The sequence below is a fragment of the Lissotriton helveticus genome, chromosome 4_1 (assembly GCF_964261635.1).
Source record: "Lissotriton helveticus chromosome 4_1, aLisHel1.1, whole genome shotgun sequence".
In the NCBI taxonomy this organism is placed as follows: Eukaryota; Metazoa; Chordata; class Amphibia; order Caudata; family Salamandridae; genus Lissotriton; species Lissotriton helveticus.
The window spans coordinates 1665327515-1665340579 of record NC_136063.1 but is presented as its reverse complement, the minus strand read 5'-3'; positions in this window follow the sequence as shown (position 1 = coordinate 1665340579).

The window sequence follows — 13065 nt, the reverse complement described above, 5'->3', positions numbered from 1 at the left end:
ATCATACAAGCCATCTCCTCCTTGTGACAATATTTCATTATTGGTGCTCTCAATTTCAATCAATGTAGTGGAATCATTCAAGTCATCTCCTTGTGACAATATTTCATTATTGGTGCTGTCCATTTCAATCAATCTAATGGAATCATACAAGTCATCTCCTCCTTGTGAGAATATTTCATTATTGGTGCTCTCAATTTCAATCAATGTAGTGGACAATTCAAAAGAAATTGCCACGGTCTCTTCATTGTGAGCCATTTTATTTTGAAATTGCTTGCTGTAAATTGCAGAAAAAAATAATCACTTTCATTTATCGTTTTTAGTAATACATAATATAAAACTAACTTTATCAAGTATTTAGTATAACAGAAGGACTGCAAATAAATAACAGAAAACATTTTTCAAATTATCTTCAAGTGTACAACATAGTTCCCCTTACAAATTAACAACTCACCTTTTTAAAAGTAGGAGAAGTGTTAGTACTGTGTAAATCAAACACCAGAAATTCACCACCAAAAATTCCTCACAAATGTACCTCAGACAGTAGTATCACAAAATGGCTGTGGTTTCCTCTCATTTGACATATATACATAACCAATTAACTTTCATCACACACAAATACAAAACCAAAGTAACATTTTAATTGGTTCTAAATTTCAACACTTTCAAATGTGTTTTCCCCATGCAATTTTCCATAGGACATTTACATACGTCTATAGCCTGAATGGCTGAACGGAATTACACCAAACTTGGCAAAATGGTACATCAAACCTAAGAGGTCAGGAAGGATCTACTATGCCCCCTTATGCTCATTTCCCCCTTCGCTTTGGCCTCCTCTTGTCTCTCAATCCTACCGAGAGACAAGATGGCGGCCGCTACGGACTATTTGGAATGTTGACAGACGCCGGAGAACCAATCAGCTTCGCAAAGCTCCGTAACGCGAAAAGTACGCGAAGCGGAGCGCTGTTACAGATATATATCTTTTTTTGAACGTTAATTTCTCAAAATCCACTGGAGCACACATATTGAGACCTAGCAAAGGCACATCGGGCTACCAGTCCCTAATATTTTACCAAGTTTCGTGCAAATCCATTCAGCCGTTCGATTATTATTATTATTATTTATTTTTGCCCCGCGGGGCCCTTTTAAAACCTCCACATCAAACCTAGGGGGTCAGCGAGGATCTACTATGCCCCCTTATGGTCATTTGCCCCTTCGCTTTGGCCTCCTCTTGTCTCTCGATCCTACCGAGAGACAAGATGGCGGCCGCTACGGACTGTTTGGAATGTTGACAGACGCCGGAGAACCAATCAGCTTCGCTTCACAAAGCTCCGTTGCGCGAAAAGTCCGCGAACCGGAGCGCTGCCCGGTCCGCTGTTACAGATATATATCTTTTTTTAAACGTTAATTTCTCAAAATCCACTGTAGCACATATATTGAGACCTACAAAAGGCACATCGGGCTACCAGTCCCTACAATTTTGCCAAGTTTCGTGCAAATCCATTCAGCCGTTCGGGCTAAAAGTGAGGCCAACCGCCCTATGGAAAACTCAATGTTAAAAACACGTTTTGGGACCCCCCTTTTTTCTCGACCCCCCCTGGACGAACCCCCCCCCAATTTTCAGGGGCTGCTCAGAAACAAAATGTGCCATTTTCCTGAAAATTTCAGCCAATTCCGTCCACAAACGCCAAAGTTATTAGACATAGAATTTTCAAAAAACCCATAGAGAAAAAATCCTAACTATATATACCTACTGGCGACCGCCAGTAGGTAATATATATATATATATATATATATATATATATATATATATATATATATATATATATATATATATATACATATATTTATATATATATATATATATATATATATCTTCAAGAACCGCAGATGGGTATTTAATAATAGTAATTCTAGACTTAACTATTTGCACAAACCGTGTTGATTTTTTGAAAATTTATATTTTTATGACATTCTGTGCACACAATGTTTTTGTAACAATATTCTGTCAGTGATCCCAAAATACTACAGCCAACTACTATTGAAATGTTTCCATCAAACACATTGCCTTGTGTCAATTGTGTGGATAAATGCAAAAATTAATAGCAATTCCACACATGTCAGATATCCTCAATCTAACAAGACCTGGTAGAATATGATGTGAGTCAATCCTTTACATTGACATCTTTCTGTGTGTATTAAGCAAAAAGGAGTAATCATGTTTCAGGGAAAGAAATTGATGGACATCTGTGAAATATCATGTTTAACGTTGTCCTGATCAGACAATCAGGCACATCAAAATGGAAACCTTAGCATTTGTGGATGTACAAAATATATATCGGTGTATTTGGATACAATCCTTGAGAGATACATGCGACCAACAGACAGGTATGCTAAATAAGCATTTTGCACTAATTTGCCTCCAAATTTGCTAGATACATGCATTCAGTTTCTCAACTGTGGAAGCCATAAATGTAAAGAATTATTTTACATGTTTGTTACCACATGTTCAGGAGACCCAGATGAAGAAAGATGAGAGTTAAGCCTCACATGACAAGTGCTCCATAAACAATGATTCTGCCACAATCTATAGATTGGTGTTGATATTATATAATTGATTGCCCAGCTACATTCTCTGGGAAAAACCAATTTGATATAGACAGATTCCAAACATTCAGGGAAGGATTTCCCTGGTTGACATTCAAATATGTATGTTTTTCAATTGGAGACAACAAAATATCTAATACATTTGATAAAAAATTAAAATATGCCAATTTTTGGTTATATCTTCATGCTTCAATGAGATAATGATGCAGGGTTTACAGCAACACATAGTCCTGAATGTGCAGAAAAAACATGTAGGGCCTGTTTTACCAAAATGTAGTAATATACATGCAGAGATCTCCTCCTCCGTCTGAACATAAATTTCCTTCTTTTTGATTCAAAATCATTCCTAGCAGTATGCATTGAAATCAATTCCATTTCCAGGTGTACTCTTGGAGAGACAATGTGAATTTCCCCTGCAGCATACACCTCCTATTGTGCAGAGTTCTCCATAGTTGAGAAGAGGTCCACACACAGGGAATCAGGGCCCCTGTGCAAATGTACCTGTAAATTTTTTGTTCATTTCTTTTCACAAACAACTCTGGAATGATCATATTCCCTTCCCACCCTGGAAAGGAATAAAAGCCAACTTTGTGCTGGATTACATTTCTAATCCTTTCCATGTCAAAAAGAGTTGTTAGAGAAATTTGTGAATGCCCAAAAATGTATGAGCCTGTGAGGGTTCAATAACTCACAAGGCAAACCATGCCATGGAATGCCCACTTTCCCATTTCCATTATGGGTGAAGAGATCTTTCCCTGCATTTGAGGCCGAGATCTCTGCCCCCAATAAATGGGTTTACACCTGCCAGGAATCCCTTTGTGGAGTCCTGGTTGGGATAAAAAAGTAAGGGGCAGATTTGCTAAACATATGCACCTGGGTTGCATGTCTTTTGTGGATCAGCCCAATGCAAAATCATTTTGGTGCTTTTCCAGATTTACAAAGACCTGTAAACCTAGTAATGCATCAAAATACTACGCCTTCCCCAGTCAGGAATAAGGAGGAGAAATATCTTTATTTCTCCTTATTATTTCCTATTTCCATGTGTGCTGCTTTGTGCAGCAGACAGAAAAAGTTGAATGTGTTAAGTATTATTTTTGTGCAGGAAGATGTCCCTTCCTGCTCAAAAATATCCTGCTAGTCTCTTGCTATTGATGTAGCAGAAGACGGTTATGTCTCATATCCTCTGATTCTAAGGTGTCTGTTATCCAGATCTCCTGGATAGAGACAGTGTCAATCTTCACTATTTGCTGCTATTACTGAAAGTCATCAAACTGACTCTTTTAACCACTTCGTAAGTGTATTGTTTACTGTTTCGGCTTTCTGCTATACAACAATAAATAGTTAAATCAATACATACAAAAAATCGGATAAAACAGTCTTTTGTTCTTCGTATTAGCCAACAAGGTACAAACAGTAGGAACAGTAGCGACCATTGAATCCGCAGCTACAAGTTGATGACTCCATAAAGTGCTACTGCATGTACAACAAAGAAATGATGTCAGCATTCCTCAAATTACATAACATCACATAAAACAACAACCTTCCACCAAACGTGTTTGCTTACTAGATACAAACAATGGCGTCCATTGATGCAACAACTTACAGTCAAGATCTGCAGGATCTAGATGCAGACATTTTATATAGAGAACATAGGCACCATAGCGTCCATAATTGTATGCATTCCTTTTGGGGCCTAATCAGCTTTCATTGGCAGCTACCTGCCTCCTCATACATGTCCAAGTTGCCCACAGGTATGAGGCAATTGAATAAAAAATACTTTCATCATCTGTTCTAAAACAAAATGTTAATACCGCCCAATTGATTTAATCTCATATTTCCTAAAAAGAGGCACAAGCCACATTTTATGTGCTAATAAGTATTTAGTGCAAAGCAGCAGAAGGTGCCACTTGAGTTCTATTACAGGGTAGCAATTCCATTATAATCATCAATGAGAATATTTATGTTATTTGAAAGACAGCATGGCATCTAACCAAGCATAGTTAGCTACATATTTGTCCATGGGTGAATGAGGGCTACCAGCCTGAATACTGTCATCTACATAGCATTTTAACCCTTCAACTCTTACCCTTAAGTCACCTGATAAGGGTTCAGAATGAAAGACTGGTTTTGACGTAGGGTGACTGCAGCCTCTTAGCACCTAACATGTACTACCATAGACCATGTTGATTACAGTTCAATACTAGCCTTTTTAATAAATTATGCTGACCATAAAAATATTGTTGTCACATTTATGCAAGTATTCAGAATGCTCCAAAACCAACAGGGCAACACCAGAGGATGTAAAAGCTACTCTTGTGATCATCGAGGAGCTATTCGGTCTGTTATTAATAAAGGATAGCAGGTCAATGATGATCACATAACCACTGCAATAGCGGACTCGAAAACGCAAGTAGGGTAGCAGACCTCTATTTACTTAAGGGTATTGAGGGCATTAAGAAAAAAAGCACCACTAAAAGGTTTGTAAGAATCTCCCCTGATGAAGTTTCAGGGTGCCAATTGGGTCAATTTGTATGTGCTTAGCACTATTTGAACTGTTTATTATTACAAATGCTTAGTGGATGAAGGTTAAAATGTATATGTTTTGCCCCATTTGACAAAAGAGAGGACTCGCACTAGGAGATTTTCGGAGAAATAAAATTTATATTTTGTGGCCCTTCACTCTCGGAACATTAGCCAATCACTTTATCCCTTGCTCCTTCTGGGAAAGCACCATCTTCACACCCTATCACCAAAGCATTGTGTTGTATTTTAATTATTGATTCGAACAAATGGAGTGGATTGGAAAGCAGAAGCAGAATTTCCATTAAAGTGGCCTGTCCTTTTCCAGTATCTCCCATTTTCTTGTCATTTTGCTTAGTTGATTTTACAGTGTCCCTGTTAACATTAACTTAGGAGGTACCTCTTTGAATGTATCAGACAATGACATTTTAAGTAGGCATGGGTGTAGTTTCTGCGGAACTCCGCGAAGTGACCAAAAAACTCTGCCGTGGTACGCAGAGTACGTTAGGTTGCGCCGTTCATGCTGATTTTTTAGCGACCGTTGTTTGTCCTGCAATGAAAAATAAGCAAAAATGTCACCATGCACAGTGCACAGTGCAAAAGGACGCTGCATCTTTTTGTCACTCAAGTAGATGTCCTAGCTTCCTCAACGCGAATGGATAGTTTCTAAACACGAGTAGTCGCAACCATCCGCTACCGCCTGCGTTGGAAAATCTCGCTTGGAAGTGTTCTAGCGTTGGATTTTCCTCGCTCGCACTCATTGGCGAGCGTGAGTGAGGAAAAAACTCTGCTCCACTTTGCGTGGAATGCGGAGTGCGGAACACTCTGCAATCTCTGCGAACGGAGCAGAGTTCACTGCCCAGGCCTATTTTAAGCTGACTATAAGATGAAGTCTGATTCAGTTAAAAGGCAGAATGTATTACACACTGAAAACAACCATGCACACAGTCACTTCTCTAATGCATACATTTGAGTTAAGCTTCAGGCCTGGAACCCTACTAGTCTAAATTTGTGTAGACTTGATTGGACTGGGTGAAGGAATGTGGGGTATAAGCCATTACAAATGTAAAAACATACAAATTCAAATGCAGTGTGAGATGACGGATGCACCAGAGTCGCCATTACTGAAATATGACACAAATAAATGACTAACCAAAGTAAGCACAAATAAAGGACTACACTTATAATTATGCCATCTTCCCTCTTATAAGAAAAAATGACAAAGTAAGATTCATTGCATATAAAAATCTTTGTAACTAACAGCAATGGAAACATTGAGAGACGTCCTAACACTCCTGGCAGATCCCGTTGCACTAGCACCCTCACGTGCAGATGCATCAGTACCACAAGTGATCCTGGTTTCAACACATTCCTCCAAGTTACCTGTTACTGTTGGCTCAGAGAAGTTTGATCCTGTAACCACCTCAGGAGCGCTATAGAAAACAGAAGAAGGGGAATGAGTAGCACTTTAAGAAGAGATTTTTTTAATACAAAACAATGATCCTAGTTTATACCTCCTTCTCCGTCCATGAGACCTATGTGTGTGTGAAGTATGCAAGCTTGCTCAGGTGTTTCCCTAACAAGGGCCCTTTTGCTCCACCAACCTCTCCCATTAAGCAAAACAGAGCCTTTAGCAACTTCAGAAATGTGTGCAGGTACAGAAAACATTAATTGTCCCTTTTTAACTCTAGTGGGATGTTTGATCAGTACCCAATCAGCAACCTTGAAATAAATACTTTTTACATCATGCATTTTGTCATAGTGAATTTTATGTGTTCAGTGGGCTGCAGCCACTCTCTCCCTGACCATCTCAGAGATTTTACATTCCCAATCGTTCTCCTTTGAGGCAATTTCCTTGGCCTAATCTGGACAAACCTGAGACCTGGGTTTCTTTTTTTTAATAAACAAAAAGGATAAACTGGGTATGTTGAAACCGTTTTCCTTCGGAAATCTCCCACTGGAACCCTGCTCGCCAGAGCAGATTGTATACCTTCCTTCAGAAACCTGTTAATCCTTTCCACCAGACCATTAGAGGAAGGCAAGTATAAAGCCAGCCTCAAATGTCTGATGTGATGGTTCTGAACAAAGTCCCTCATTTGTGAAGAAGCAAAATGTGTCCCGTTATCAGTGACTGGTACCTTTGCTGACCCCTCAGGTTCAAAGATTTTGCTTAAAGGTTATATGTCAATAGCTGTACTAGTGGTGGGAACAAATTCATTAAAAAACATTTTGAGACACAATCAACTAAGATCAATAAAAATCTTTTGTCTGCAGGCAAAACTTCAAAAGGTCCTGCAAAGTCTAATGCAACTTTAGACCAAACTTCATCAGGGAGTGGTACCGTGTGAAGGGATGTTTGGTGAGTAATCCAGTGCTTATCTGACAGTAAAAGTACTGCAATCATATATCCTCATTGCAATTTGTGAATCTAACAAAGGCAACCAAAATATTTGTTTTAAGTTGTTGCATGTGGCTCCCAACTCTAAATGGCCCTTGTGAGCTGCCTCAATGAGTTTGGTCATAACAGCAGAGGGAGGAACAGTGACATCATTGGGTAAGAGGATACAATCTACAATGGAAAGTTCACTTTCCACCTCAGAGAAAGGTCTGAGGGGAGCGGGTTACGATCTTTCCCTGGGCCATCCTTTCTTCACATAGTCCATTACAGCAGATAACTCATTGTCATCTTTTAAAGCAGCCATTCTTCACAAGAGACCAAACCAGAAGAGCTCATAATGTGATACAATGTGGCAACCACAGAGTCAACCTCCTCATGATGTTCCATTTGTTCAACACCCGGTAGTACCATTCTAGACAAGAAATCAGCTCTAGAGTTCTTCCCCTCAGAAATGTAGTTGATATTAAAATTGCATTCCTGCAAGCAAGAAATAAGTCTGACAAGTCTTGTTGAAGCTTTTCCTAAAACACTGTCATTGGGCAAATGTATCAGGGGTTTGTGATCTGTATATAAATCAAAACCCATGCCCCAAAGAAAAGTTACAAACATGTCAATAGCCCAAGAGCAGGCTAACAGCTCCCTCTCAATTGTGCTGTGGTGTGACTCAGGAGTCGTCAATGATTTGGGGCAAAGGACACTGTGTGTTCTCTGGTGTCATAAAATTGTGAGAAAACGTCCCCTACTCCCAGCTGGTTTGTATTCACAGTAAGCACACATTCGCTTTCAGGCCTAAAAGAGGACAAGGCTGGTGCGTTAAAGATCAGTAATTGAATTTTATAAAAAGCTGGGCTAGCTCTGTCATCCTAAGTGAACTGTACACCTTTCTGCAAAAGCTTACAAAGTGGTTGCACAAACAAGGCATACCCCAGAATAAACCTGGAATAGTACTCACTCATTCCAAGTAAGGATCTCAGAGTGTCCTTGTCTTTTGTTGGATATACATCCTATATAGCTTGTACTTGTGAAAATGTGGGTGTTCGCCGGAAATATGTTTATTTGGAAAAACATTTTGAGCGAGGTATGTTTGATCCTTTAATCTTCAAGTCACAGTGATTAAGCTCAGCACTTGGGATCCGAGATAGTAATGTAACTTATTGATAGTTTATTTCACAAACCTCAAGGAATGTTCTCCAAAGGAATGATAAATTAGTACGTCTATCAGGGGAAATATATTTTTCTGTTTAATATCTCGCTTACACAATTGCATGTACAGTGGGTGATCACAACAGAGTAGACTTACTTGGGGCATAGTAGTGTACTGCGTTCTGACTATCTTGTCAAAAGGGTCTTTCATTATTCTTGTATATGAGAAGGTTAGCCAGGATGGCTTTCCAATGTTTCATAATATCCCGAATACCAGTATTTATTTAGACAGTTACTGTGTGCATGGTCACATATGGCATGAGAAAATCAGTCAGGAAATCTATTACATTTCGGTGCTACAGTATCTTTTCACAAAGTCATTGTATGCATAGTGACACTTAGCCCTACGAGCATGTGAAGCTTTTGTTGTGAACAACTCCAATGTGTTGAATTAGTGTTCTTTCTGCTTGGAGAAGCCCCTGAAGAAGGGAGTGAATCCCAAAATGCATTGGGCACATTACTTTTTTGATCATAACTCAATAATCAATTGTTTTTAGAATTTAAAATGTACTTAACAAATGTGATTATAAGTTACAGGATTGATCTCTGTATTAGAATAGGGACAAGAGAATATCTTGGCTATAAATCACAGGAAAAGATTGTCAAAAACAAGATTAAAGCAAATGTACTAAATATAAAAAATAAGTTTGTGAAATGTTACTATGTTAAATGATAAATTTGCATTGCTGTGCTCACTGAGTATGAGACAATAGTAGCTCTTGGCCACACTAATAATACAGGGATGTGTGCTAGGTTGACTCTTCACTTTTAGTTCCACCAAAACACACTGGCTGAAGTGGCAGTGTGCAAGTGTTTGGTGTGGGGTCTCTTAGGGTGGCATAATACATGCAGCACCCCTCAGAGGCCCTCTCTGGTCACAATGCCCTTGGTACCACTGGCCCCTTTTAGAAAGGGGTATATATGTGGGCCAAAGATATGCCAAGTGTGGAAACAAAGGTACAGTTTTGGGAAAGAACACAGGCTCTGTGAACTTGATTAGCAGGCACCCAGTGCACATTCAGTCAAATTTGCATTGAGAGTCAGGCAAAAAGTGGGGGGTATCCACGCCAAAAGGAGCACTTTCCTACACATATCGTTAGAAGAAACATCAGGAGCATTTAAAGGTTTTGAATTAGCCCAAGTCTAATAATAGAGCTTATCTGAAACAATCATAATGGGTGCCCCTGAATCTGCCATCATATTAAGCTTGAATGACCCAATATGCACCTCACATAATTGGCCTTTTACTGGTTTCACTTCCATTGAATCCACTTCGAGCATGAGGCCAACTCCCGATAAATCCTAGAACATTCATCCATGACTGAAGAAATATCCAAAGAATTCACCTGAGAACCACCTCCAGCACTTCTGCAAACCTCCTGGAACAGTCCCACTTTATGGCATTTGTTTAATATTTTCTCTAAAGCTGGACATGAGGCATAATTGCTAAGATGTGTTTTAGAACCACATCTAAAGAAATATGTCCCGCTCCTTTTAAATGCAGTTTTACTATTTTTCTCTTTACCAGACAATGCATTTACGATTTCAGGAACTTGCTCAGAATTTACAAAACAGGTTCAGGTGCAATACATTTGCTAGAAATAACTGAACGTTCTATGACTTTTGCCATATCCAATACTTAAATTAAAGTGGGATCACAAAAACTAAGTAATCGTTCCTGGATTTTCATAGAGTTGCAACCAAAAATGAACTGATCCTGATGAAAGTGTCTAAAGTAGCTCCTAAATTAATTTTTGCTGCAAGAATTCTGAGAGCAGAAACACACTCCTCAATTATCCTGAATCTGCTTTCTATCATAATGACATTTTTTAAGCAGTACAGTTCGTTGCTCTGTACATTTATTTGTATGCCTTGTGGTCCCCTCCAAATATTCATTCCATCCATCACCATCCCAAGGAGGTGTTAAAGCAGGTAAAGTCTCAGAAATGTGCTGACCTTCAGAGTCCACATTGTTGTAAAGTATAGCTTTCTTCCTTTTTAGGGGTAAGCTTTTCAGCAACAATAGTCACTAAAAAATGTTAATGCAGTTGAACCATTTTTCCCATGGAAGAGGAGGTTTTCCATGAGTTGGGTGAAATGGTTGGATTTGCACAAACTGCTGGATACTGGCCATTGTAACAGCAGAAAATAATGCATAATGAACAGACCTCTTAACAAAGGTAGTAATGTCATAAAATACCTTAAAGGGGCACCTTTATCAACAATCAAATGCTCCCCAACAAGTATTTCAGAGGCAATGTTACATCGATGTGACCGCACACGAAGAAATAACCTAGCAAGCAGTTTAGTTAGGAATTTTAAACTTAAGCAGTAAAAACAGACTGAGGTTAAAGAAGCAGCACTGCCAGCCAAATACGTAAATACAAACCCTTTCTAAAATGGCTGCTGTAAGTAACAGCAGATTTATGTCCATAAGACATAAATCTGCTGTTACTTACAGAGTGGCTACGTCTACGGGTGTTCGTTTTAACTTTGAGGCAGACTGAAGCCTTTGCCTCTTCTTCTAGTTCCCAGCATAACTGGGGGTAACTTATGTCAAGTTTAAGTCTTGGATACAGCTGGGTACATACAGGTGCCTGCCCTAGCCCAGCTGGTCCTCGGGCTCCAAGGACAGAATTGCATATGTGCTTTGATCTACAGATTGGAGATGGTCTAGGACACTGACCATTCTAATTTGAAGGAATTGCAAGCCTTGAAAAAGTTGTCGAAACGACGAAACATGTGTCGCAGTGAATATCGTCTACTGACCTGCGTGTCAACAGATTGTGTGATTCATGTAACAACAAGTGTTAGATACAAATGATTGGAAAAGATTAAAATGTTATCTGCGACATTGTCAGTTCTTAATCACTATTAGCCTGATTCATCAAGCTGATTTGCGCTCGCAAAGGGCCAGATTCTGAGAATCTGGCCCTTTGCGAGTGCGATTTTTGCATTTGGTATTCATCATCCCAAATGCAAAAATCACTATTAGCGAAATCGCATATTTGCGAGGAACTGGATTTGAGGAATCTCTAATAGAGATTCCTTAAATGCAATTCATCAACCAAATAGAAATAGCGAAATCGCAATATTTGGTCTCAATTTACCACCAGGTCTGACTTGGTGGTAAATTGCGTAAATAGTGTAAAAAGCACTTTAGTGCATTTTTTTCTTTTGCATGTTACACACACACATGTCCTTTGGACATGTGTGTGCGCAACACCTGTTCAAATGTGCATTTTAGGGGTGCTACAGGGTGTCCTTTGGACACCCCTGGCACCCTTAAAATCGCTATCTGATTTGCGAGTAGGAAATTGCTACTCGCAAATAAGGGATACTCCCCATTCATTCCTATGGGCCTTTTGGCCCATAGGAATGAATGGGGAGTTATTCCTTTTTTTGCGAGTAGCAAATTGCTACTCGCAAATAGAGAACATGTAGGAATCGCTATTTATTTAGCAATTCCTACATGAATACCGTTTTGCGTGTCCTCAATAGCGAGTCGCTATGATTCGCTATTAGGGCCACGCAAAACGGCCCGTTGATGAATCAGGCTGTATATTCTTCTGGTGCTCTGGATTACCCAATCAATTGCAAATATGTGCAAGTTTTTGTTACATTTACTATTTACATTATTGTGGTGGCATAGTGTTGATCCATTTGAGCACACCATAATCTTGTATACATGTTCCACTTACCTTAGACTTTACAGATGTGCTTGTAGTTACCACTGCCATCGACTTTTCCTTTTATCCACAAAAGGTGATTCATGGTGGAATGGGGTGCACCGTGAAATTTCCGAAATTTAGAGATCATTGGCAGTATTTCTCTGGCCTAAATAGATGGAAGAAAATAACCACAGGAGATCAATTCTTCTGAAAGAGATTTCAGATGGGCTGGGAGGTGAGAGGAGGGCTACCAGTCTCCTTACTCCCTCAAAGGAGATTTTGGACTTTAGAAACTTTAGAGAAAATAATGTGTTTTAAGTGAAAATGACACTTGAAGCCCCAGTCGAATGTACTTGCAATTGCCAAACTGCCATAATAATCAAGGGCAGCTCCTCCGTTAAGGCGGAGGAGAGTCACCCCACTAAAAAATTGCCCCAGTAATGGAAAATAAAATGATAAAAAAGCTTATTTATGACCCTTTTTAAAACCCTGACCAGAACCAAGTGTGAGGATGGGGCGGGGCTTTCTGCTGCTGCCAGTCAGGCAGCAGCAGAAAGCAGTGATAGGCATGGCACTTTAAGTTAAAAGTGTGCATGTTTTTTGGCCAGCTTTCTTGCGACTGCCAGCCAGATATGCACATTTTAACCCACTCTAACCCAGCTGTACAAG